The 25,802-nt window shown below is 50.3% G+C and overlaps 1 pseudogene across 1 annotated transcript; it reads left to right on the top strand.

The window, feature by feature from the left end:
• Positions 1 to 19,563: 19,563 nt before the first annotated feature.
• On the top strand, positions 19,564 to 24,457 carry PPP5D1P (protein PPP5D1; annotated as a pseudogene). Its single transcript, XR_008516319.2, has 4 exons — positions 19,564 to 19,617; positions 20,155 to 20,202; positions 22,870 to 23,017; positions 24,142 to 24,457. The product of XR_008516319.2 is annotated as a protein PPP5D1 (transcript).
• The last annotated feature ends 1,345 nt before the right edge of the window (positions 24,458 to 25,802 follow it).

Genomic DNA, 25,802 nt, shown 5'->3' with positions numbered 1-25,802 from the left:
TGTTTGTGTGTGTGTATGTGTGTGCATGCACACACACACAAAATGGAATACTACTCAGCCATAAAGAGGAATGAAATCATGTATTTTGCAGCAGCATGGATGGAACTAGAGGCCATTTTCTTAAGTGGAACAACTCAGAAACAGAAAGTCAAATACCCCATGTTCTCACTTATAAGTGGACACTAAATAATGTGTATACACAGATAGAGTGTGAAATAATAGACTGGGAAGAGTGGGAGGGTGGTAGGGGGTGAGGGTTGTGAAGTGACTTAATGGATACGAAGTACACCATTCAGTGATGGTTACACCAAAAGCCCAGATGTCACCACTATGCAATATATCCATGTAAAAAAACTGCACTTGCACCCCTTAAATTTATACAAATAATAATAACAAGGAATTCAGTCAATGTGCTTAACAACAGATTAGACACAGCAGAAGGCAGGATCAGTGAGCTGGAAGTCAGTCCACTAGAAAATATCTAGACTGAGGCACAGAGAAAATAAAAGATGAAAAATACAAAAGACAGTTTAAGACAGTGAAAATAGCTAATGAAAGACTGTGGCTTAACTAAGATGAACTTTTTTTTCTCTCTCTCTCCCTCTATCCAAAGGTAGGTGGCTGGTCTGGGGCAGGCAGACACTTTCACTTCATGAGGGTGTTCAGGCTTGTGAGTTGGCTCTGATATCTTTAAGAAATGGCTTCTATCTTTAGATATGTTCCTGCTGTAGTTGTTCCCCAGCCAGGAAGGAGAAAGGAAGATAGTCAAGGGCCAGCATCTTTATTTATAGGAGCTGACCAAAAGCTGTACACATCACTTGAGCTCATAAGGGCTTGAACTTAGGTGCATGAGCTTACTTAGTTATCAGGAAGGCTGGCAGGTGTTTTGTTTCTTTTTTTCTTTCTCTGTCTCTCTCTCTCTTTCTTTCTTAGAGATGGGGTCTTGCTACACTGCCAAGGCTGGTCTCGAACTCCGGGGCTCAAGCAATCCTCCCACCTTGGCCACCCAAAGTACTGGGATTACAGGCGTGAGCCACCATGACCAGCTCAGATGTTGTTTCTAATTGGGCAGCTGCAATCGTCTTATTACTAAAGGGAGGAATGGGAGAATGAATTTTAATAAACAGAAAGTGTTTCTGCCACTTGGATTACTATGCAGGAGTTAGACACACAGGGCTTTGTAGACCACAGTAATAAGTGTAGATTAGAACCAGGGAAGGAGGAACTGGGAGTTCCATCCAAAAAGACATGATTTCCCAGACTACAAGCCTGCTCCTTGGGACCCACACTGGGTGAGGTTTCCTATTCCCATATTTAGTGCTAGTGGTGAGATCCCAGATGTGGTGAGCCTGTGGTACGGAGGTCCTTGACTCCAGTGACCCTGATGTGAGCTCCTGTGAGTCCCACTGGGTCTTTTGCAGACCCAATCAATGGTGCTTCTTTGTGAAAGGGGCTTCTTTGTCATCCTTGAGGACCCAGGGAAGACTGAGGCTGAGGACTGCCGGAGCTACACTGGGAAGGATCTCAGGCACACTCTTCACCTTCTTAGAGGCCTCTTCTCCTAACAATATCTCCCCTCTAGACTGTCTTAATTCAGCTTAGAGTGCCGTAAGACAATACCACAGACTGGGTGGCTTAAACAACAGAACTCTGTTTTCTCACAGTTCTGGAGGCTGCAAGTATGAGATCAGGGTGCCAGCATGTTCAGGTTCTGAGGAGGGTTCTCTTCTTGGTTTGCAGACAGCTACCTTCTCACTATGTCCTCACATGGTCAGGGAGACAGCTTTCTCTTCTCTTTTTTAAAAAATTATTTTTTATTTTTTTAGAAGTGGGGTCTCACTCTGTTGCCCAGGCTGGTCTCGAACTCCTGGGCTCAAGTGATCCTCCAGCCTCAGCCTCCCAAAGTGCTGGGGTTACAGGCATGAACCACTGCACCTGGCCCTTTCTCTTCTTATAAGGTCATAGTCCTATCAGATTAGGATCCTACCTTGTAGCTTTATTTAACCTAATTACCTCCTAAGGACTCTATCTCCAGATACAGTCGTATTGGGGGTTGGGGCTTCAACATATGAATTTCGGGGATGAGGGGACACAATTCAGTCCATAGCATAAGACCGCTGTCCCTTGCCTGCAGCAATTTGTGGCCTCTTGCTCCCAAGTGGCTAAACTGATGCTGGGGAACAAAACCTTTAAGGACCCTTTTGGCAGTGCCCTGGTGCATTAGACCATTTTCTTTTCTTTCTTTTTTTTTTTTTTTTTTTGAGATGGAGTCTCTCTCTGTCACCCAGGCTGGAGTGCAATGGCGTGATGTCAGCTCACTGCAACCTCTGCCTTCAAGTGATTCTCCTGCCTTAGCCTCCCAAGTAACTGGGATTACAGGTGCGTGCCACCACGCCTGGCTAATTTTTGTATTTTTAGTAGCGACGGGGTTTCATCATATTGACCAGGCTGATCTCGAACGCCTCACCTCGTGATCCACCCACCTCGGCCTCCCAAAGTGCTGGGATTACCGCGCCTGGCCTATTAGTTCATTTTCACACTGCTATGAAGAACTGCCTGAGACTGGGTAATTTATAAAGGAAAGAGGTGTAATTGACTCACAGTTCCACATGGCTGGAGAGGCCTCAGGAAACTTACAATCATGGCTGAAGGCAAAGGAGAAGCAAGGCACCTTCTTCACAAAGCGGCAGGAAGGAGAAGTGCCCAGTGAAAGAGCCCCTTATAAAACCATTAGATCTCAGGAGAACTCACTCACTATCATGAGAATAGCATGGTGGAAACCGTCCCCATGATTCAATTATCTCCACCTGGTGTCTCCTTTGACTCATGGGGATTATGGTGATTACAAGATGAGATTTGTGGGGGGACATGAAACCTAATCATATCACCTGGGGAGGTGTCCATGAAAACTGCTGGCACCTGAGAACTATCTATTTCTGCTTTCAGGTAACAAGGAAGACTTTGGGACCCTGAGGAGTATGGCTGCAGCAGTCTTAAGCTTTGGACAGGGGCCTAGAGTGGTGGCTCATGCCTGTCATCCAAGAACTTTGGAAGGCCCAGGTGAATGGATTGCTTGAGCCCAGGAGTTTAAGACCAGCCTGGGCAATATGTTGAGACCTAGTCTCTAAAAAAATGTAAAAATTAGCTGGGTATGGTGGCATGCACCTGTAGTCCCAGCTACTTGAGAGGCTGAGAGACAGGAGGCTCACTTGAGCCTGGGAGATTGAGGCTGCAGCTACTGCACTCCAGCCTGGGCAACTGAGTGAGGTCGTGTCTCTTAACACAAACAAAAACCTTTGGACAGCAAAAGCCCATCTCCTCTTCTCAGGCACATGGCTGCCTGGCTGCGGACTACATTTCCCAGCCTCCCTTGAGGTTGGCTGCGGCCACATGACTGGGTCTTCCCCAGTGGCTTGCAAGTGGACGTGACTTATGCAATTTCCACTTTACCTGCTTACAAGGAAATCTCTTGCTCTGGACTTTCTCTTTTTTCCCTTTCGCCAAGTCACTCAGAAGTGGCAAATGCTGACAGAGCATGAGGTCAGTGGCTCTCAGAGTGGGCATCAGAATTCCCCAGAGAGCTTGTTAGGGCACAGTTTTCTGGGTCCTGCCCCCAGAGCTTCTGACTTAGTAGGTCTGGGGTGGGACCTGGGAATGTGCATTTCCTATGAATTGCCAGGGGCTGCTGCTGGTCCCGGGAATATAAGCAACAATCCGAAAGAATCTGGGTTCCTGAATGATGGCCACACGCACAGCCTCACAAGATCATTCACCCCGGAGCTACTATGGGAAAGAGAATTCAATTTGTTTTAATGTTTAAGCCACGCTATTGTCTTACAATAAGATGGCCAGTGAATTTTTGTTTCTCCTTTAGCCAGTTTGACTTAGATTTCTGTTGCTTGCAACTGAAAATGCCCTGATCATCGTATGTAACATTGACTGCTTTTGATTTACTCTTTCAGTAACTATTTATTGAAAATCCCACGCCGGGTGCTTTTTATTTATTTTTACTATTTTTAATTACTATTATTTTTTTTGAGATGGAGCCTAGGCTGGAGCGCAGTGGCTTGATTTCGGATGAATGCAACCTCCGCTGCCCGGGTTCAAGCAATTCTCATGCCTCAGCCTCCTGAGTAGCTGGGATTACAGGCATGCACCACCATGCCTGGCTAATTTTTTTTTTTTTTTTTTTTTGTATTTTTAGTAGAGACGGGGTTTCGCCATGTTGGCCAGGCTGGTCTTGAACTCCTGATCTCAGATGATCTGCTCTCCTCTGCCTCCCAAACTGCGGGGATTATAGGCATGAGCCACCGCGCCCAGCCCCAGGTGCTTTTGAAAGCACTGGGCATACAGCAGTGAGTGAAGCAGTGAGTGAGTAAAAAGTTCCTGTCCTGTCCTTTCAGAGATTCTGATCTTTGTGTAAGGCAGCACACAATGAAGTATTTTAAAGACAAAATATCAGCAAATTCTCAAAGCAACTTTGAGAAGGAGACATCATTTTGAAATCCCATTCTACAGATAAGTGCGCTGAGGCTGCAGTAGCAAAGCTGGAGTTTGAACCTAGATCTGTGCGAGTCCAAAGGCTAAATTCTCTCTCTTTTTCTTTTTTTTTTTTGAGACAGAGTCTTGCTCTGTTGCCCAGGCTGGAGTACAGTGGTGCAATCTCAGTTCACTGCCACCTCTGCCTCCCAGGTTTAAGCAATTCTCCTCCCTCAGCCTCCTGAGTAGCTGGGATTACAGGTGCCTGGCACCACGCCCAGCTAATTTTTGTATTTTTAGCAGAGATGGGGTTTCACCATTTTGGCTAGGTTGGTCTCGAACTCCTGACCTCAAGTGAGCCTGCCTTGGCCTCCCAAAGTGCTGGGATTATAGGCACGAGCCACCACACCTGGCTCAAAGGCTAAACTCTTGACAGTGGGCCATGCTGCCCCAAGAAGCTCCACTGGATTTATTTGAAGGTCCTTGCCAAATCACTTGGGGAAAAAAAAAGGCAGATTCAGCCCATGGATCCTTAAGTACCATTCGAAGAGTGGCATCCTTTTCCCAAATGTCACCTTTTGTCTTTAAGGCAAAGGTGGTGCCAGATCTTCAGCTCTCATGTCTCCTGCACAAACTCTCCCAGGCGTGAGAAGAGACTCCACTCTGCAGAAACTCTGTCTCTAAGGGGGAAGTGACAGTCAGAGAAGGGAACAGGGATATTACTGAGGCCAGAAGGCCCCTCTCCCCTCAGTGAGGCCCATGCTCATGCCCAAAGCCTGTCTGTCTTCCTAAATAATGCAGTGTGGAAGAGTAGAGGCTTTGCAGCCAAGCAGACAGGATTTCATAACCCTGGTTCCAGTACTTCCCAGTGTGTGATCTTGGACCATCAACTGGGCCTCTGAACCTCAATCTCCTCTATAAAAGTGGCACAATGGCCACGCGGGGTGGCTCACACCTGTAATCCCAGCATTTTGGGAGGCCGAGGTGGGCAGATCACTTGAGGTCAGGAGTTTGAGACCAGCCTGGCCAACGTGGCGAAACACTGTCTCTAGTAAAAATACAAAAAGTAGCCGGGCGTGGTGGTGGGCACCTGTAGTCTCAGCTATTCAGGAGGCTGAGGCAGGAGAATCACTTGAACCCGGGAGGCGGAGGTTGCAGTGAGCCGAGATAGTGCCATTGCACTCCAGCCTGGGCTACAAGAGCAGAACTCTGTCTCAAAAAAAAACCCCAAACAAACAAACAAACAAAAACAAAACACAAAGAAAAAACAAAAACAACAACAAAAAATGGCACAGTAATAGCTTAATTCCCAAGCTTGTTCAGGATTTTGTGGGTCAGGAATGTGAAAAGGGTTTCACTGGATGTTCATTTCTGTTCCACGTGGCATCATGTGATGAGGGCTGGAGGACCCACCTCCAAGATGGCTTCTTCACTCCTATGTCTGGAAGCTTCAATTCTCCTGGGCCTTCTCACAGCTCCATGCTCTTAGGGGAGCTGCAATTCTCTTTTTTTTTTTTTTTTTTTTTTTTTTGAGACGGAGTTTCACTCTGTCGCCTAGGCTGGAGTGCAGTGGCCCCGATCTGGGCTCATTGCAAACTCCACCTCCCGGGTTCACACCGTTCTCTTGCCTCAGTCTCCCGAGTAGCTGGGACTACAGGCGCCCGCCACCACGCCTGGCTAATTTTTGTATTTTTAGTAGAGACGGGGTTTCACCGTGTTAGTCAGATGGTCTCGATCTCCTGACCTCGTGATCCGCCTGCCTCGGCCTCCCAAAGCGCTGGGATTACAGGGGTGAGCCACCGCGCCCGGCCGGGGAGTTGCAATTCTTACACAGCAGCCTGGGAGCCAAGGAGATCATGACGGAATCTGCTGGTTCCCTTAAAATGTAGATCCAGGCCTGGCGGTGTCACTTGTTTTTTGTTTTTTGTTTTTGAGACAGGGTCTCCCTCTGTCACTCAGGCTGGAGTGCAGCGGCGCCATCATAGCTCACTGCAGCTTCTACCTCCTAGGCTCAAGGAATCCTCTTGCCTCAGCCTCCGGAGTAGCTGGGACTACAGGTGCGGGCCACCACGCCAGCCTATTTTTAAAAGTTATATTTTTGGCCGGGAGTGGTGGCTCACGCCTGTAATCCCAACAGTTTGGGAGGCGGAGGTGGGCAGATCACCTGAGGTCGGGAGTTCGAGACCAGCCTGACCAACATGGAGGAACCCTGTCTCTACTAAAAATACAAAATTAGCCACGTGTGGTGGCAGACCCCTGTAATCCCAGCTACTCGGGAGGCTGAGGCAGGAGAATCGCTTGAACCCAGGAGGTGGAGTCTGTGGTGAGCCGAGATCACGCCATTGCACTCCAGCCTGGGCGACAAGAGCGAAACTCCGTCTCACAACAAAACAAAAAAGTTATTTTTAGTAGAGCTGGGGTCTTTCTGTGTTGCCCAGGTTGGTCTTGCAGTCTTGGGATCAAGCGATCCGCCCACCTCTGCTTCTCGGTGTTGGAATTACAGGCGTGAGCCACCATGCCCAGCACAGTGTCACATCTGTCATATTCTATGGGTCAAAGCAGTCAAGGGTTCTCTCTCAATCAGACTAAGACCAACAGGAACAAGCTTGTTGTATTAATTTGCTAGGGCAGCCTTAACAGACAAGAAGGGAGGTGAGTCGCCTTTTAGTTTAAGTAGATACGGTCATGCTATTCTCTAATTGACCACCAGATGGCGCGCTGGACTTAATATTAGTACAGTTTGTAATTGCCCTTCCGAGAGTGGCCACCGCTACTCAAGCGACTGGACACTGGACTAAGTGCTTCTGTTCATTTGGATAAGACGAGACTCTCATTTTCTTTGATAAAATATAAATCTAGAAGAGCCCTAGGCTTTTATTACATCATGTTCATGGAAGGAGAGAAATGATCCTTTTCTGATTTGCCAGAGAAAACCAACCAGTATTTATTCTTTAGGAAATACAGAGATGCTATTTAACCTCCTGGTCACCATAGCAACAAATAATCAAGGAAGACAACCAATCAGAATGCAGGTTTCTTTGGGAGGTTTTTTTTTTTTTTTTTTTTTTTTTTTTCCCAGATATTGCAACAATTTCTAAAAAAATCTTAGACTCTTTTGTTCAAATTATCCTTTCAAGGAAAGACACAAATGAACAGAGTTAACAAATGAGGTTGGTAACAGGAAAATTAACTGGAGCTCCTGGCTGCACGGGAGAACAGAATGAATGTTTAGGGAAGGTTCTCAATGTGCCACTCTATTAAAATTGATTTTTTTTTTTTTTTTTGAGACAGAGTCTTGCTCTGTCACCCAGGCTGGAGTGCAGTGGCGTGATCTCGGTTCAATGCAAACTCCGCCTCCCAGGTTCAAGCGATTCTCCTGCCTCAGCCTCCCGAGTAGCAGGGACGATAGGTTCCTGCCACCACGCCCGGCTAATTTTTTTGTATTTTTAGTAGGGATGGAGTTTCACCATGTTGGCCAGGTTGGTCTCAAACTCCTGACCTCAAGTGATCCGCCCTCCTCAGCCTCCTAAAGTGAAAAAACTAATTATTTAGAGCAATTTCATGATGCAGAATAGAACCCCTTCCTATATAGCTGCAAGAGAGAACGGGCTCTTTTTTTTTATGTTTAAAGCACTGACTTTGCTAAGCATGGCGGCTCACGCCTGTAATCCCAACACTGGGAATCTGAGGTGGGAGGATCACTTGAGCACAGGAGGCCAAGGCTGCAGTGAGCTATGTTTGCACCACTGCACTCCAGCCTGGGCAATGGAGCGAGACCCTGTCTCAAAAAAATATGCAATAATTAAATATAATAAACACTTGAAACAAACTTTATAGGAACCACAGTCTCAAGATGAAGAGTTACATTCCAGAAAGAATCAACACAAGACCATTGGGCTTAACATTCTGTCTTATAGGCAAACTTTTTGCTTACAATTCACCCAGGAAATAAACATGATATATATAGATCCACTGTCCAATTTTTTTTTTTTTTGGAGACTTGAGTCTCGCTCTTGTCACCCAGGCTGGAGTGCAATGGTGAGATCTCAGCTCCCTGCAACCTCTGCCTCCTGGATTCAAGCGATTCTCCTGCCTCAGCCTCCCGAGTAGCTGGGATTACAGGCTCCTGCCACCACGTCTGGCTAAATTTCATATTTTTAGTAGAGATGGGGTTTCATCATGTTGGCCAGGCTGGTCTCAAACTCCTGACCTCAGGTGATCCGCCCGCCTCTGCCTCCCAAAGTGCTGGGATTACAGGCATGATCCACCACGCCCGGCCTCATTTTTTCATTCATTCAATTTACATTTACCGAGCGTCTCCTCTGTGCCAGTATAATTCAGGAACACAGAAGTGAACAATTCGAACATAGGTTTCTGCTCATATGGACCTTACAATCTTGTAACCTAATTAGAACCTTCCCTCGCCTGCCTGGGAAACACCTGTGCCCACAGTCCCTCCAGTCCCGAGTTTCCCATTGTGACAGGTTTAATTGTGTTCCCTCCAAATTCCTGTGTTGAAGTCCTAACCTCCAGTACTTCAGAATATAACTATACTTGGAGAAAGGGCATTTAGAGAGGCAATGAAGTTAAAATGAGGTCTTCAGAGTGGGCACCAACCCAACATGGCAGATATCCTTATAAGAAGAGGAAATTTAGGCCGGGTGCAGTGGCTCACGCCTGTAATCCCAGCACTTTGGGAGGCTGAGGCAGGTGGATCACCTGAGCCCAGGAGTTCGAGAACAGCCTGGCCACCATGGCAAAACCCCATCTCTACTAAAAATACAAAAATTAGCCAGGCGTGGTGGTGGGCGCCTGTAGTCCCAGCTACTTGGGAGGATGAGGTAGGAGAATCGCTTGAACCCAGGAGGTGGAGGCTGCAGTGAGCCGAGATTGCACCACTGCACTCCAGCCTGGGCGACAGAGTGAGACTGTCTCAAAAAAAAAAGAGAGAAGAGGAAATTTAGACACAGATGGTACGGAGGGAAGACCACGTGAAGACGCAGGGAGAAGGCCATCTGCAAGCCAAGGAGAGAGGCTGCAGAAGAAACTAATCCTGCCGACACTGTGATCTCAGATTTCTAGCTTCCAGAATTGTGAGTAAATAGATTTCTGTTGTTTAAGCTACCCAGTATATGCGCCCTAGCAAACTAATACACCCACCAATATCTTTGGAACTAGCTGCCAACAGCTTCAACTATAGTTTTTGTTGTTTTGCTTTGTTTTGTTTTTTGAGACAGGGTCTTACTCTGTTGCCCAGGCTGGAGTGCAGTGGCATGATCACGGCTCACTGCAGCCTCAACCTCCTGGGCTCAGGTGATCCTCCCACCTCAGCCTCTCAAGTAGCTAAGACTACATGTGTGCTAATTTTTTTTTTTTTAATTATTTGTAGAGATGGGGTTTCACCATGTTTCCCAGGCTGTTCTGAAACTCCTGGCCTCAAGTGATCCACCCACCTTGGCCACCCAAAGTAGTGCTGGGATTATAGATGTGACCCACTGTGCCCAGCCTTAAACCATAGTTTTAACCAAGCCAGAATCTAAGTATTTGAAACCTGTTTTAAAAAATTTTCTGGCCAGGCGCTGTGGGTCATGTCTGTAATCCTAGCATTTTGGGAGGCCAAGGCAGGCAGATCACCTGAGGTCAGGAGTTTGAGACCAGGCTGGCCAACATGACAAAACCCTGTCTCTACTAAAAAATACAAAAATTAGCCGGGCGTAGTGGCGTGCACCTGTAATCCCAGCTACTCAGAGGCTGAGACAGGAGAATTGCTTGAATCTGGGAGGCAGAGGTTGCAGTGAGCCGAGATCACGCCACTGCACTCCAACTTCCTCAAATAATAATAATAAGTAAATAAAATAATAAATAAAGAAAATTTCCACCAGTAGATGAGTAACTTATCCCCATGTATACACACAGTTTTCTGTTAACTTTTCCATAGATGGGAAGTGCATGTAACTTTTTTTTTTTTTTTGAGATGGAGTCTTGCTGTCTCCCAGGCTGGAGTGCAGTGGCGATCTCGGCTCACTGCAAGCTCCGCCCCTCGGGTTCATGCCATTTTCCTGCCTCAGCCTCCCAAGTAGCTGGGACTACAGGCGCCTGCCACCATGCCCGGCTAATTTTTTTTTGTATTTTTAGTAGAGACAGGGTTTCACCGTGTTCACCAGGGTGGTCTTGATCTCCTGACCTTGTGATCCGCCCACCTTGGCCTCCCAAAGTGCTGGGATTACAGGCGTGAGCCACCGCGCCCGGCCGTGCATGTATCTTATACTCCTGGGAAGTGCTTCCCAAAAGGCTTCTGGGTTTCTGTTTCCTGCCCAAATCACAGATCTATATATATTTGATTCCCTCAGCTAAATCTTCTGACACAAGAAATCCATTTTAGGTCCTTCAACTTCCATCAAATGCTACAGTGTGGTTAAGGGTGCAGTCTTAGTTTCCACAGCTGTAGAACTGGGTACTGATATGATTTGGAGGTGTCCCCACCCAAATCTCAGCTCGAATTGTAGCTCCCATAATTCCCTCGAGTTGTAGCAGGGACCCAGTGGGAGATAGTTGAATCATGGGGGCGGTTTCCCCTATGCTGTTCTCGTGGTAGTGAATAAGTCTCACGAGAACTAATGGTTTTATAAGGGAAAACCCCTTTTCCCTGGCTCTTACTCTCTTGTCTGCCGCCATATGAGACGTGACTTTTACCTTCTGCTATCATTGTGAGGCCTCGCCAGCCATGTGGAACTGTGAGTCCATTAAAACTCTTTTGTAAATTGACCAGTCTCGGGTACGTCTTTATCACCAGTGTGAAAACGGACTAATACAGGTACTATTGATGTCAACCTTACAGAGTTGTTGTGAAGATTAAATGACATAATAATAGCAGCTTACAGTTACTATGTCCTAGATATTATTTGTTTCACCTCTTTATTGCTGCATAACAAACTACCCCAGAATGTTGTGGCTTAAACAATAATTATTGGCCAGGTGCAGTGTCTCTTAGTAATTTTAGTAATTTGGGAGGCTGAGGCAGGTGGATCGCTTGAGCCCAGGAGTTCAAGACCAGCTTGGGCAACATGGCGAAACCCCATCTCTACAAAAAAAGTACAGAAAAATTATCCAGGTGTGGTGGTGCACACCTGTAGTCCTAGCTACCTGGGAGATTGATGTGGGAGGATCGCTTGAGTCCAGGCAGTGGAGGCTGCAGTGAGCCATGATTGCACCACTGCACTCCAGCCTTGGTGACAGAGTGAGACCTTATCTAAAAAAAAAAACAAAAAACCCAATAATTATTTTATTGTCTCTTACGATTCTGTGGGTTAACAGGGCTCAACAGAACGGTTTCCCTGCTTCCTGCAATATTGGTTGGGCTGCAGTCACATGGGGGCTTGAATGAGCTGGAACACCCAAGATGGTGCACTCATATGCCTGCCAGTTAATGTTGACTATTGGCTGGGATTTCAACTGGGGCTGTCAACTGTAGCAACTACCCATAGCCTCTGCATGTGGCTTGAGCTTCTGCAGCATGGTGGCTGGGTTCTCAGGGACAGCGTCCCAAGAGCAAGTGTTCTAAGAGTCAGTAAGCAGAAGCTGCCAGTCTTCTTGAAGTCTACATCCCACATCAGTAACAATGTTACTTCCATCTCATTCTATAAACTCCACCTCTGGATGGGGAGAAGGATAAGGAATTTGTACTCATCTTTAATCCATCATGCTACTCGAGAAACTTCACACGTATTAACTCAACGAATCCTCAATCTCATATTGGCATTACTGTTACTATAATTTTACAGTTGAGGATGCTGAGATAGCGAGGTCTCCGTCAGGGCAGTCCTGCTGTTCTGTGATTGTCCAGCAGGGGCGCTCCACACGCAGTCGTCAACACGCAGGATTCCCACCTTATTCCTACATCCTCATAGCTATGGCTTGTGTTTACATCGCACCAGGGGCGTGCTAAATGCTTTGCGTAAAAAATCACACCTGAACTTCACAAGAATGTCCTGAGATTGAGTTTTACAGGTGAGGACGTTAAGGCTCAGGGAGTTGAGGCCAAACATAACACGTGGCAGAGTGAGACTCAGACCAGGACCGTCTGGCTCCAAACCTGTGCCCTTGGCCACTTCCCCACAGTGACAACAGCAGCAATAACTGCGTGGCTCATGCCTGTAATCCAGCACTTTGGGAGGCTGAGGCAGGCAGATTGCTTGAGTCCAGGAGTTTGGGACCAGCCTGGGTAACACAGTGAGATCCATGTCTATACAAAAAATTAGCCAGGCGTGGTGGCATGAGCCTGTGGTCTCAGCTGCTTGGGAGGCTGAGGTGGGAGGATCGCGTTAGCCTGGGAGGCAGAGGTTTCAGTGAGCTGAGATTGCACTACCATACTCCAGCCTGAGCGACAGAGTGGTACCCGTCCCTCCTCTGCAAAAAAACGAACAAACAAACAAAAACAACAGCTAATTGGTATAGAAGATGCTCTACATGCCAGGCACAGGGTGTGCGTGTGTGTGTGTGTGTGTGTGATAAGTTACAATAACAACCCTATAAAGCACAAAATAGTATCCTTCCCACTTTGCAAATAAACAAATTGAGACCCAGAGAAGTTAAATATCTATCCAAGGTCACACAGGTGGTAAGCAGTGGATTCAGGATTTGAGTCTAGGAAGCCTGAGTTGGGGAGAGGGGTTGGGGAGAGTCAGATATGAGACAGAAGAGCAAGACTTACTTGTTTATTTATTCATGGATTCAACACATATTCATTGAGTTCTTACAATATGCCAAGCACTGGGGACACAACAGTGAACAAAATCTGTCCCCACGGTGGTCACAGTCTGGTGGAGGAGACAAGATCTCATCAGCCACATGGGAAGAGGTGTTGCCTCTGATGGGGGGTGGGTGATGTGTTAGATTATTTTGTTGTTCCATTCGCTGCCTCCCTGTAGGAGGATATAGGTCCCTGACTGTCGCCATGTGGCTTGGGGTGCCCCTGTGGGAAGGGATGCATTCTTACCCCAGAGAGGCAACTTGTGACTTGCATTGGTCTGTGTTGTATGAGTGGCCATGCTGTGAGCCCCTGCAGAGAAGATCCAAACAGGGGCTCTCCCTTCTGCCTGACCCACAGCCACTACTGCCAACATGTATGTGAAAATAAACCTTTAGGCTTGGCATGGTGGCTCACACCTGTAATCCCAACACTTTGGGAGGCCAAGGCGAGCAGATCACCAGATTACTTGAGGTCAGGAGTTCGAGACCAGCTTGGCCAATGTGGTGAAACCTCATCTCTACTTAAAAAAAAAAAAATCAGCTGGGCGTGGTGGTGTGGGCCTGTAGTCCCAGCTACTTGGGAGGCTGAGGCAGAAGGATCACTTGAATCCGGGAGGCAGAGGTTGCAGTGATCCAAGATGGCACCACTGCATTCCAGCCTGGGTGACAGAGTGAGACTCTGTCTCAAAAAGAAAAAAGAAAAGAAAAGAAAAGAAACCTTAATTGTTGCAAGGCACTGGGACTTCAGGGGTCTTTGTTACTGAGATAAACACAGTGACAGCCCTCCAAGGTAGGGAGTGAGTTGGGACCAGAGTCACAGCAGGTAACTTGTTCATGTAACCTCAGAACCAGCCTAATCCGGTTCAACTTTGTGGAATAAAATGGTGAGTTGTTTTTTCAGTTGCCATGGACCCCCAGGTAGAAGTTCACATATGCCGAGCAGGCCCAGATGAGCCAAACACGAAACCATGGGTGGAACCTAAGTGTTCAGACCAAGGAATGGGACAAGTAAGAAGTGGACACCAGGCTGGTCATGATGGCTTGCGTCTATCATCTCAGCACTTTGGGAGGCTGAGGCGGGAGGATCACTTGAGTCTGTAGTTCAAGACCAGGCTCCGGGGGGCCGTGCGTGCCCTCTTGGCCAGGGGCTTCCTGGACTCCTTGTCCTCAGGCTCCCATGCTTTGCTTTCTGTGTCCTTGAACTCTGCATCTGCTGTCCCTGCAGCCTCCTTTCCCGACTTTATGTCCTCACTGGCAGCCTGGAAAGCTGCGTAGTCCCTTGGTTGCCTTTGGTGTATTTGAATTTCCCACCTCCCCACCCTTTTCCTCTTTCCCTCTTCCCCAGGTGGTGCTCCCGGCTGCAGCAATGCCTGAGCCGCCAGCTGCGCACCACCAGCTCCAGGAGCCACTTCGCTCTTTTTGTCCTTTTTGTCTCTTTTAATCCTCGCCGCAGACCCCGAGGAGGCCAGGCTCAGCCTTCCTCCTCCAGGGAGGGGGATCTGGCTGCGCCAAGGTGAAAATGCACTCCAGAAGGTTCCTGTCGTCTCGGGCTTTCCGCAGGACCACAGTGTCCTTGGACAGGACAGACAAGACCTGCGAGAGGGCATTTTTTTTTTCTTTCTCATTCCTCCAGCCCAGAGAGTCGATCACAGAAGCAATTTTCTTTCTTTCTTTCTTTCTTTCTTTCTTTCTTTCTTTCTTTCTTTCTTTCTTTCTTTCTTTCTTTCTTTCTCTCTCTCTCTCTCTCTCCTCTCTCTCTCTCTCTCTCTCCTTCTCCCTCTCTCTCTCTCTCTTTCTTTCTTTCTTTTTCTTTTTTTTTTTTTGAGACGGAGTCTTGCTCTGTCGCCCAGGCTGGAGTACAGTGGCACGATCTCAATTCACTGCAAACTCTGCCTCCCGGGCTCCAGTGATTCTCGTGCCTCAGCCTCCTGAGTAGCTGTGATTACAGGTGCACACCACCACGCCCAGCTAATTTTTGTATTTTTAGTAGAAACGGGGTTTCACCATGTTGGCCAGGCTGGTCTCAAACTCCTGACCTCAGGTGATCTGCCCGCCTCGGCCTCCCAAAGTGCTGGGATTACAGGCGTGAGCCACTGCGCCCGGCCTCAGAAGCGATTTTCAACACCTCCTGGCAGCTTTTCGTGTCTGAAGGGCTGATACAGGCCACAGTGCTCAGGAACTCAGGGTCCTCCAGCCCCGCTCTGTGACCCGGTGGTTGCACCCGCCCACTTTCTGAAGCCTTACAGCCCTTCAGCATCTCATTCGTGTATGTCTCTGGTGGCCAGAAGAGCTACCATGTGGGAGTCACTGCTCCTAAATGCATCAAATCAGAGGGCTTTCTTCCATCATCTCCGTTTGGCTTTGTCTGTCCTGGTCATCAGGGGCAAGAACTCCGTGGGACCATCTACCTCCTCTTTGTGGCTTCAGAGGGTCCACTTCTTGTGAACTTGCTCCCTGGCTGCTGCCTGGAGCGCTGTGTACAGCCTGCTGTCATTGTCATCTCTGCTCAAGCCCCCTCGTCTGCCTCCTTGATGGAGCTTGATGTCCAAGCTCTCCTGGGGAACTTCCTCGGATTCCTTCTTTGCCAAGGGAAATGGACACGTCTCTCGGGCCCTCTTTTAGCTTCTGGCTCGATTTCTGTGACCCCCTACTCTTCTTGCTACTATTGCTTGCAGCCCCAGGAGGGGGACCGGCCTTCCCGATGACTGTCCCAACCCCTGGGCCTGGGTCTTCGAAGTGAGAGGGGTGGGTGCCTCCCCGGGGGTCCCAGCCACCACGGCCTGCATGGGCCCGTCATCCAGCAGCAGGCATCTCATCTGCCTCAGGAACCTCGTGTCCTGCGCACGATCCTTCCACAGAACCCTCCAGATCCCATCCTTGCCCAGGATCTCTGTGGGGATGGCAGCGTGCCTGGGCCTTCTCATTTGTCAGGGCCTTCATGTGTTGCAGCCCAAACGTGCCCAGGGGCGGGAGGGTCGGATGGCTTCGACATCCGCCTGCTCCAGGCCCTCTGGGATCCCGGTGACCAGCAGGGCCCTGTGCGCGTCCATGTCCAGGCCCCTGGCACTAGTCCTGCAAAAGGCTCATGGCCATGGTGCCGCCCAGTGGGCACTGATCTTGGGACAGGAGGGAGCCCGAGATAGGGGTGGGCTGCAGTGCACGGTGTCAATGCCACCCTGGCAAGCCACCCGCAGGGCTTCGAGTCCCGGTTTCAGTGAATGTGGAAAGGCTGGAGTGGGGATGAGGGCTCAGGGGTCCTGGCTGCCTGCTGGCCAGCTTGACACAGTGACCTTTCCCCAGGACCCCTCCCCAGAGCTGTCTGAGGATCCGCAGGAGACTACAGATCTGTTCTCCAGGGATGCTCATGGTCCCTTTGAGAGCAGCGGCTCCCTTTCAGAGCTACCAGATGAGGAACCTCTTCCCACTCCAGCCACATGGGGATGCCCCCCCCTCCCCATTGCCCCTTAATCTTGATGGTTCTTCTGTGCCCCCATCAGCCACCACAGGAGGCCTGGGCTCTGGGAGGGGTCCTGTCTCTCCCTCCTCCATTGGCTACCGCTGTTTCCATGACAACCGTTTTCAGGCTGTTGCAGGGACCGAGCATTTTTTGTTCTATGAAGCCCACTGAAAACGAGACTATGCATCTTGTTTGTTTACTGGGGTCTTTCCTGACTCTGGGAGACAGGCCTCACACAGAGAGCCAGGCTTAGTCAGTGGGACCAGGCCTCCCTCCGGGGCACCAGGCTCCAGATCTAGGGTGAGTTTGATGTTTAGGACCCAGCGTGGGCCAGGTGAAACAGAGGCTGAGTGAAGGTTGTGCGGTGGGCTGGGCCTGATGCAGGGGCACAGATTCTATCCAGGTAAAAAAAACCACCACCAGCCGGGCACGGTGGCTCACGCCTATAATCCCAGCACTTTGGGAGGCCAAGGCAGGCAGATCCAAGCTCAGGAGTTCAAGACCAGCCTGACCAACATGATGAAACCCCTTCTCTACTAAAAATACAAAATTAGCTGGGCGTGGTGGTGGGAGCCTGTAATCCCAGCTACGCAGGAGGCTGAGGCAGGAGCATCACTTGAACCTGGGAGGTGAAGGTTGCAGTGAGCCGAGGTCGCGCCATTGCACTCCAGCCTGGATGACAAAAGTGAAACTCTGTCTCCAAAAAAAAAAATAATAATAACCTGCTGAGCGCAGTGGCTCATGCCTATAATCCCAGCACTTTGGGAGGCCGAGGCAGGCGGATCACTTGAGGTCAGGAGTTTGAGATCAGCCTGGCCAACATGGTGAAACCCTGTCTCTACTGAAAATACAAAAATTTAAAAAAAAAAGAAAAGAAAATACAAAAATTAGCTAGACATGGTGGTGTGCACCTGTGATCCCAGCTACTCAGGAGGCTGAGGCAGGAGAATCACTTGAACCCAGGAGGCGGAGGTTGCAGTGAGCCGAGATCGCGCCACTGCACTCCAGCCTGGGCAATAGAGCAAAAAAGAAAAACCAAGACCTCTGGGCAGCCACTGCTACCATGACTCTGCTGGGGCCTGCTGTGCAGTGGGAAGTAGGCGGGGTGCTCAGGTGAGGACTTGCTGGTGGAGGGAAGGGGGGAATCTTTGGGCTTCAGGAAGAACCCCTGGGACACCTGCAAATTATCATGTCATGACACCCAGGAGGTCCCATTCATGTCTTGTTAACTGTGCCACCAGCACCCCCAGGGTGGCCTCAGTACTTTCCTGGGCTGCACCCTGTATCTGGGAACACTGCCATGGTGAGCCAAGCCCCAGGCCCTAGGATGAGCCCCAGGGTTCATTCATTCATCCCTTCTTCCACCTGGGCAACATAATGGAGAGAAAAATCAGCTGTTTCGTATCTTCAGCCCACCCCATGACTAAGCTGCTGGTCTGACCTCTGTGCAAGCTTGGGTCCATCCTGCAAATGCAGGGATTGAGAATATGCCTGCCAGACAGATCTGCTCCAGGGATGGTGATACCATCTCTACCAGGCAGTTGTCATCTTGTTCCCTGTTGACAAGAGACCCAGAGCCCCAGGAACAAGGTGAAAAGACTCAGGAATACGGCAAATGATGGTGCCAGGTCTAAAAACTCCAGAAGACCCTTTCCCTCTCCCCCCTAACTCCTGGTCCAGCATTTGGAGCCAGATGTACTGACTGGCAGGGCACTGAGAAGCCACCCCCCACCCTCCTTCCCTTGGGGGCTCGGAGAATGCTTTGAGGAGTGGGATACACAGGACTGTTTAGGTCCCAAGTACAGAAACACAAGTTAGCCATGTTTAAGCAGGTTAGTGAAAAAGGAATTCATTGGCTCATGTTACTATAAAGTCCAGGGTTGGCCAGGTGCGGTGGCTCACGCCTGTAATCCCAGCACTTTGGGAGGCCGAGGTGGGCGGATCACGAGGTCAGGAGATTGAGACCATCCTGGCTAACACGGTGAAACCTTGTCTCTACTAAAAAAAAAAATACAAAAAATTAGCCGGGCGTGGTGGCTGGTGCCTGTAGTCTCAGCTACTCGGGAGGCTGCAGCAGGAGAATGGCGTGAACCCAGGAGACGGAGCTTGCAGTGAGCTGAGATCGCGCCAAGCACTCCAGCCTGGGCAATGGAGCGAGACTCTGTCTCAAAAGGAAAAAAAAAAAAAAAAAAAAGCCAGGGTTGCACTTCAGGCATGGCTGGTTCTAGGGCTCCTTCATTCATTAATTTAGCCCAGGACCCAGGGCTGACTCCTATTGGATGAACTGGATCATGTGCTTGCCCCTGCCCCAATCACAGTGACCAGGGAGGGAGGGAGGGAGGGAGTGCACTGACTGGCTAGGCTTGGGTGGGCAGGGGATTGGGTGAGCCCTGTAGGAGTCACCTGGAGGGAGAGTGGGGAGCGGGGTTCTCTGGAGAGAAATGGAGGTGAATCATTCAGGAGAGGGAAGTGGACTCTGGGCTGGAAAGCAGGAGACTCTGCCCTAAAGGCACGATGGCATTAGTGAGACTCACTGTACCTGGATTGGGGAGGGACTGAAGGGAGTATGGGACCCTCTCCAGGAGCCCTAGGGCCTTGGCTTCCAACAGACTCCTGGCAGCATCCTCCGATAGCCTCAGCAGGATGAATTTTGAGGGTCCTGGGAGCCTGAAGCGTGCACTCTTGGCTAGCAGGTCGGGGATCTCCTCTTCTTGGCTGTGGGTGTTTGTTGGAGAATGTCTCGATTTCTGGCTGGGGGAGAGGGAGAGGGTGTCACACTCATTGAGTGCTCATTTATTTAACCCCGTACACTTCATTCATTCATTCATTCATTCATTCAGTCCTTCTGTAGTGCCGTGCAGGGCTCTGGGGACGCGATGATGACTGGAGCCCTGCCCCCTGGAGCGCGGGGAAAGCCTGGATTCTCAGGGGAGGTGGGTCGGAAGAGCTGGAGCTAACCCTGGATCAGGACAGGCTTATTCAGAGGAGGTGACATTGAGCTGAAGGGAGGAGGTGACCATTTGTGGGAGGTGAGGGTAGGGAAAGGGAAGAAGTGCTTTCGAGGCAGCCAATGGGCTAAGATTCCAGTGACTAAATGGAGAACAGGATGTCTAAGGAGCTGGGGGTGGAAGGGTGTGGCTGAGCTGCGGGATGAGGGTTGGGGAGGAGGTGGCAGGGCCAGGCACAGAGGGCATCGTGGGTTGGTCACGTCAGGGTATGACCAAGGAACGGAAGGTTGTGGGGTCACCAAGGCCAGAGCTGGAAGCTTCTCTGCAGCCTATGTGCTGTGTGACACTGGGAAAGTTAAATGACCTCTCTGAGCCTCACTTTCCTCATTTAGAAGATATTCTCAGAATTTCTGTGTTGAGTTAGGCACGTGGATGATTTAGCATAGGTACTGGTCACAGTAGGGCTTTAAGTATCGATTATTGGTGTCAATCCTTATTTTCATAATTCCCTTTTGTGTGTAGAACTGGCTGTTGCTGTATGAGGAATTTGCTGGGTCAGAGCGCCCTCTGGTGGGCATGGGGAGCCAGTTCAGGGAAGAAAGATGAAACCAGAGGTTTTGATTTTAAAGGGCACCACCCTCCCTCCCCTTCTTATTCTGTCCCTTCCTCCCTTTCTTTCCCTTTCTTCCCTCCACATGCATTCACCAGGGTCTGATCCTGCCTAGATGGGAACTGAAACAGCCCAGGCCCTACCTTCCCGGGGGGTCTACAGCCTGGTAGGGGGAGACAGAGGAACCCCACCTGAGTAGAGCTTAACACTGGGGAGAGGGTGGGACTGCGGGATACAGGGCTTCATAGGAACCCGACTTGTTCCCGGAGCACTGGGGAGCTACAGAAAATTTTGGAATGGGGAGGGGGAGGGTCAAGTTTGCGATGTCATGTGGATGAATGGGACGGGTGAGTCTGAGGCTAGACCTGACGGGGAGGCTGCAGAAGGGGTGGGCTGAAGGCATGGAATGGGGTGGTCTGAAGGTGTGCAGGGTGTGGGAGGGGGATGTTGGGGCAAAGTCCAGGACCCTAGCCCACTCCTAGTTTGGGAGAGGAGTCTCTCTCACCCTCGGGGTTCGTCCCCAGCCTGGTGATCTGCTGGGAGCTGCCAGCCACTCATCTCTTGACCTGGCCCAGGCCTGGGGCCCTGTGTCCCCAGGCAGAGCTCCTGTAGTTCCCCTTTAGCCTAGAGGGTCACGGCTCCCAGTCCCCCAGGGTGGGTGCTGCCACTCATGGGCCCTGGTGGGCCTGAGGGAGAATCTGGTGGGCCTCCTGGGGTGGGCTCTGTCCCTGAATGGGCAGAAACAACCTTTCAGCTCTCACAGTGGGGTGAGATAGTGGTCGAGGGATGGGGGATGCTGGGTCTCTGGATGCATGCCTGGGGGTCTCCCTAGGGGGTCGGTGGTTTTGGCCTTCAGGCAGAAAGAACCCGGTGGCAAAGTTCCAGAGGTGAGTGGAGCCTGGCATGGAGGCGGTGAGTGGGGCTGCAGTGTGTATGTGGGGGGGTTATGATGAAGCTGCAGGGAGCAGATCACGCAGGGCCATGGGGAGAGCCAGGGCTTTCTGGGGGAGGCTCTGGGGAGCCCTGGGAGGTTGTGAGTAGGGAAAGGACAGGATCAGGTTTGTGCTTTAGGAACACCCCTCTGGAGGGGCAGGACAAGAGGCTGCAAGGCCAGGTGGAGGCTGAGCCAGGAACCTGGGCAGGAGAGGACAGACCAGGGCTGGGTGGGGCTGGAGGATGAGAAGGGAGTGGCTGGATCTGAGAGATGTTCAGGAGGCTAACTTGGCAGAAGAAGTGAAGTGACTGCCGGGCTTTGGGGGCTGAGGGGTGGAGAGGAGTCCAGGATGAGGCTGTCTCAGCTGGGTGATGGGGTGGAAGGTGGACTTCCCTGGGATGGGAGCAGCCTGCATGGGGGTTGCTGCTGAGGCCGCATCAGAATTCTGGGCCACAGCAGCCATTGGGAGGAGCCCATTGACCCCCAGGACCTGGGATCCAGGCTCTCAGGAGTCCTGGGGCTGGGCAGGCAGCCAGAGGAGCCTGGCACTGAGCTGGCACGGAGGAGAATGGCCCTGCTGGCCCAGGCCCCTCGCTGTCTGGCAGGCAGTAGCAGGCACAGAGCCCCAGGCTCCAGGGCTGTGGGAATAACAATAAAAAGAATAATGACAGCTCACCTTGGCCAGGTGCAGTGACGCACGCCTATAATCCCAGCACTTTGGGAGGCTGAGGTGGGCAGGAGGTCAGGAGTTCCAGATCAGCCTGGCCAACATGGTGAAACCCCCATCTCTACTAAAAATACAAAAATTAGCTGGGTGTGGTGGCAGGCGCCTGTAATCCCAGCCACTCAGGAGGCTGAGGCAGGAGGATTGCTTGAACCCAGAATATGGAGGTTGCAGTGAGCCAAGATTGCGCCACGACACTCCAGCCTGAGTGACAGAGGGAGACTCCATCTCAAAGTAAGAATAATAATAATAATAATTACAGCTCATCTTAATTGAGCCCTGCGGTGGCCAGGTATGCCATGGGGTTTCATCTCCCTAGGGGCTGGGAGATGGCTAGGAACGGCCCTGTTTGCTTCATAGAGGAATTATATTAATCAGAGTTCTCCAAAGAGACAGAATCAACAGGATATGTGTAGAGAGAGATAGGACAAGGGGTTTATTGGGCAATTGGCTCATTCAATTACGGAGGCTGAGAAGTCCTGAGGCTGTGTGCAGGCTGGAGACCCTGGAATGCAGGGAGCGTGGCTCAGAACAAGTCCGAAGGCCTCAGAACTGGGGAAGCCAATGGTGTAATTCTCAGTCCGAAGCCAAAGGCCTGAGAATTTGAGGGGCAGCTGGCATAAGTCCTGGAGTCCAAGGCCGGGAAGCCTGGAGTTGTCGCTGCCTACACTGGTTCCCACGGGGGACCCGGAGCTGAGCCCATGGTCCTCAGATGGGCAAGGTGTTTGATTTTAATGTAGTTATAGCTAAGGTTGATGAAGTACACCGGTGTGAGTAGCTTAGCTATGGACAGTTTTGGGGTGCAGAAACCAAGACTTGGAGGTTAAACATGTCTGGGGTTGCATCATCAGCACCGGTGCCCGAGCGGCCTGACTTCCGCATTCATGGAACCCAGGGCTGGGCAGCCTGGGGGCAGCCGCTGTGCCCCCACCTCAGCCTCAGTGTGCACGCCCCTTCCCTCCCACCCAGGTGGTCAAGGTGAAGCCCCACGACAAGGATGCCAAAATGAAATACCAGGAGTGCAACAAGATCGTGAAGCAGAAGGCCTTTGAGCGGGCCATCGTGGGCGACGATCACAAGCGCTCTGTGGTGGACTCGCTGGACATCGAGAGCATGAGTGAGTCAGGCCTGGATGCTCCACGCTCCAGCCCAGAACATTCCACACGGGCCTTCTCCATTCCCTGGGGGTGGGGGTGGGCTCAGGGGTAGCCCCTTGTTCTGTCCCCAGGCTGCTGTCTGTTGCTCCTCTGCCTGCCTTCCAGGGCGCTCCATCCACAGCCCAAAGCTCCGTCTCATGATTCCCAATGGGCGAGGTCAGGAGCTGCAACACCCCCCACCCCGGCCCCGATATGGTTTGGCTGTGTCCCCACCCAAATCTCATCTTGAATTGTAACTCCCATAATTCCTACATGTTGTGGGAGAGACCTGGTGGGAGATAATTGAATCGTGGGGGCAGTTTCCCCCATACTGTTCTCATGGTAGTGAGTAAGTCGCACGAGATCTGATGATTTTGTAAGGGATTCCCCCTTTCCCTTGGTTCTCATTCTCTCTTGCTTGCTGGCACATGAGACGTGCCTTTCATCTTCTGCCATGATTGTGAGACCTCCCCAGCCGCATGGAACTGTGAGTCCATTAAACCTCTTATTCTTTATAAATTACCCAGTCTCGGGTATGTCTTTATCAGCAGTGTGAAAATGGACGAATACACCTTCCCTACCCACCAGAATCACCCCTGCCCGGGCCCTTCTCCATGCTGGCTTCTTGGCCACTCTATCATCCTCTCCTCCCTCCCTCCCTCCCGGCAGTAGCCCCGCCCCCACAGGCTGTGTCTGGTTCACCTCTAGGTACTGAGAAGGTCCAGCCATTCATCCCACAGATGATTATTGAGCATCTCCTATGTGCCAGGCACTGTCCTAGGCACTGGGGGTACAGCTATGAACAAAGCCCTTCCTGTCCGCATGGAGCTGATATTCTAGGAGGGAGATAAGATGATGAACAAGTCACGAAATGACTAGTGCTATGTGCCATAAAACTGAATAGGGTAAAGGGGGGTGGGTGAAGGAAGACAGGGAGGTCAGGAAGAGGCCTCTGGGTGAGATCTGACCTGAGAGGGGACTCTTCACTTGCTCCGTCCCTCTCTCGACCTGTGAGTCCAGAGCCAGGTCCGCCTCATCCCTGGGAGTGAGACCCCCTCACAGTGGCCATGGCTGCTGACTCCCATGTCCTCTGTTCACACTCCAGCCATCGAGGATGAGTACAGCGGACCCAGGCTTCAGGATGACAAAGTGACAATCACCTTCATGAAGGGGCTCATGCAGTGGTACAAGGACCAGAAGAAACTGCACCGGAAATGCACCTACCAGGTAATGCACCTGTCAGGTACCAGGCACCCAGGAACCCTGGGATGGCATCACAGCACTGCCAGCTGGGGGCACTGAGCAAAATGACAGGAGAAGGGCGGCCACGACAGCCAACACCAAACAGGAGTCGTGGTCATTATGGATTGGCAGTAATCCCTCCCAATACTCATATACAATAGACTATCTCTACAAATAAAGCCACCAACCTTGGCTCATTTGTTCAGAAGATAGCACCCTGTTAGAGAAATCCGAGAAGCACCAACCCTCTCACTACACATGACACTGATTTCCTTTGGTGGACAGAGCTCCAATTCCAATTGGTGTCTCTGACTTAGAAAAGGCTATTAAGGGCCAGGCACAGTGGCTGACACCTGTAATCCCAGCACTTTGGGAGGCCGAGGCGGGTGGATCACTTGAGGTAAGGAGTTCAAGGCCAGCCTGGCCAACATGGTGAAACTTCGTCTCTACTAAAAATACTAAAATTAGCCGGGTGTGGTGGTGCATACCTGTAGTCCTAGGTACTCAGGAGGCTGAGGCAGGAGAATTGCTTGAACCCAGGAAGGGGAGGTTGCAGTGGTCCAAGATCATGCCACTGCACTCCTGCACTCCAGCCTGGGCAAGAGAGCAAGACTCCATATCAAAAAACAAAAGCAAAAACAGAAAAAGAAAAGGAAGGAAGGAAGGAAGGAAAGAAAGAAGGAAGGAAGGAGCTATTATAAATGCTCTAAAACTTTAGAAAAAAACTTCAATGACACTGTTAATTTCCTCCAAGGCTTACAAACTGAGGTTTCTAGCCTTGCTTCAATAATTTCACAAAATGAATGAGTCTGAGCTACTCTAACTGCCCAACAAGGAGGTGTAATGAATGAAGCTGTCGTTTCTGTGTTAATATATCAAGAATTTTTGCCCACACTTCAGAGGATTTTAAAGAACAGATGTAAATCTTATCAGATAGGTGATACTTTTTCCATTGATTTATTTAGTTGGTTACATCTTGGCTCCTGGGAATCTCTCCTCTGGCGAATTTTCCAATCCTTGGCTGTATTATTCTCCTCCCAGTCATGATATTAACCTCCCTGGGAGTTGCATCCTCTCAAGGGTTTCCAATGCCTCTCAACAGCCACTCATGCAACCAATGATGCCCATCTGCATTAGACAACTTGGAGAACCTAAGAACTCTATCACACATGTCTAAGATGACTATGCAGCTATCAAAAACGACTATACACCCATCTGTCCCAGTCAATAGTGCTCCCCGAAAGTAATGCTATACGATTTCATTACCCCCTCAGCTTGCTATATCAAAAAGGGAAAGTTGTTAAAATAAAATCGGGGGAGCCAGGTGCAGTGGCTCACACCTGTAATCTCAACACTTTGGGAGGCCAAATTGGGAGGATCCTTGAGCCCAGGAGTTTGAAACCAGCCTGGGTAACATGGCAAGACTCCATCTCTACAAAAGTAGAAAAAAAAAAATTAGCTGCACAAAGTGCATGCCTGTGGTCCCAGCTACTTTTGAGGCTGAGGCAACAGGATCACCTGAGC

The sequence above is a fragment of the Pongo abelii genome, chromosome 20 (assembly GCF_028885655.2).
Source record: "Pongo abelii isolate AG06213 chromosome 20, NHGRI_mPonAbe1-v2.0_pri, whole genome shotgun sequence".
NCBI lineage: Eukaryota > Metazoa > Chordata > Mammalia > Primates > Hominidae > Pongo > Pongo abelii.
The sequence above is the reverse complement of the archived record's forward strand: the minus strand, read 5'-3'. Positions and strand labels throughout refer to the sequence as shown.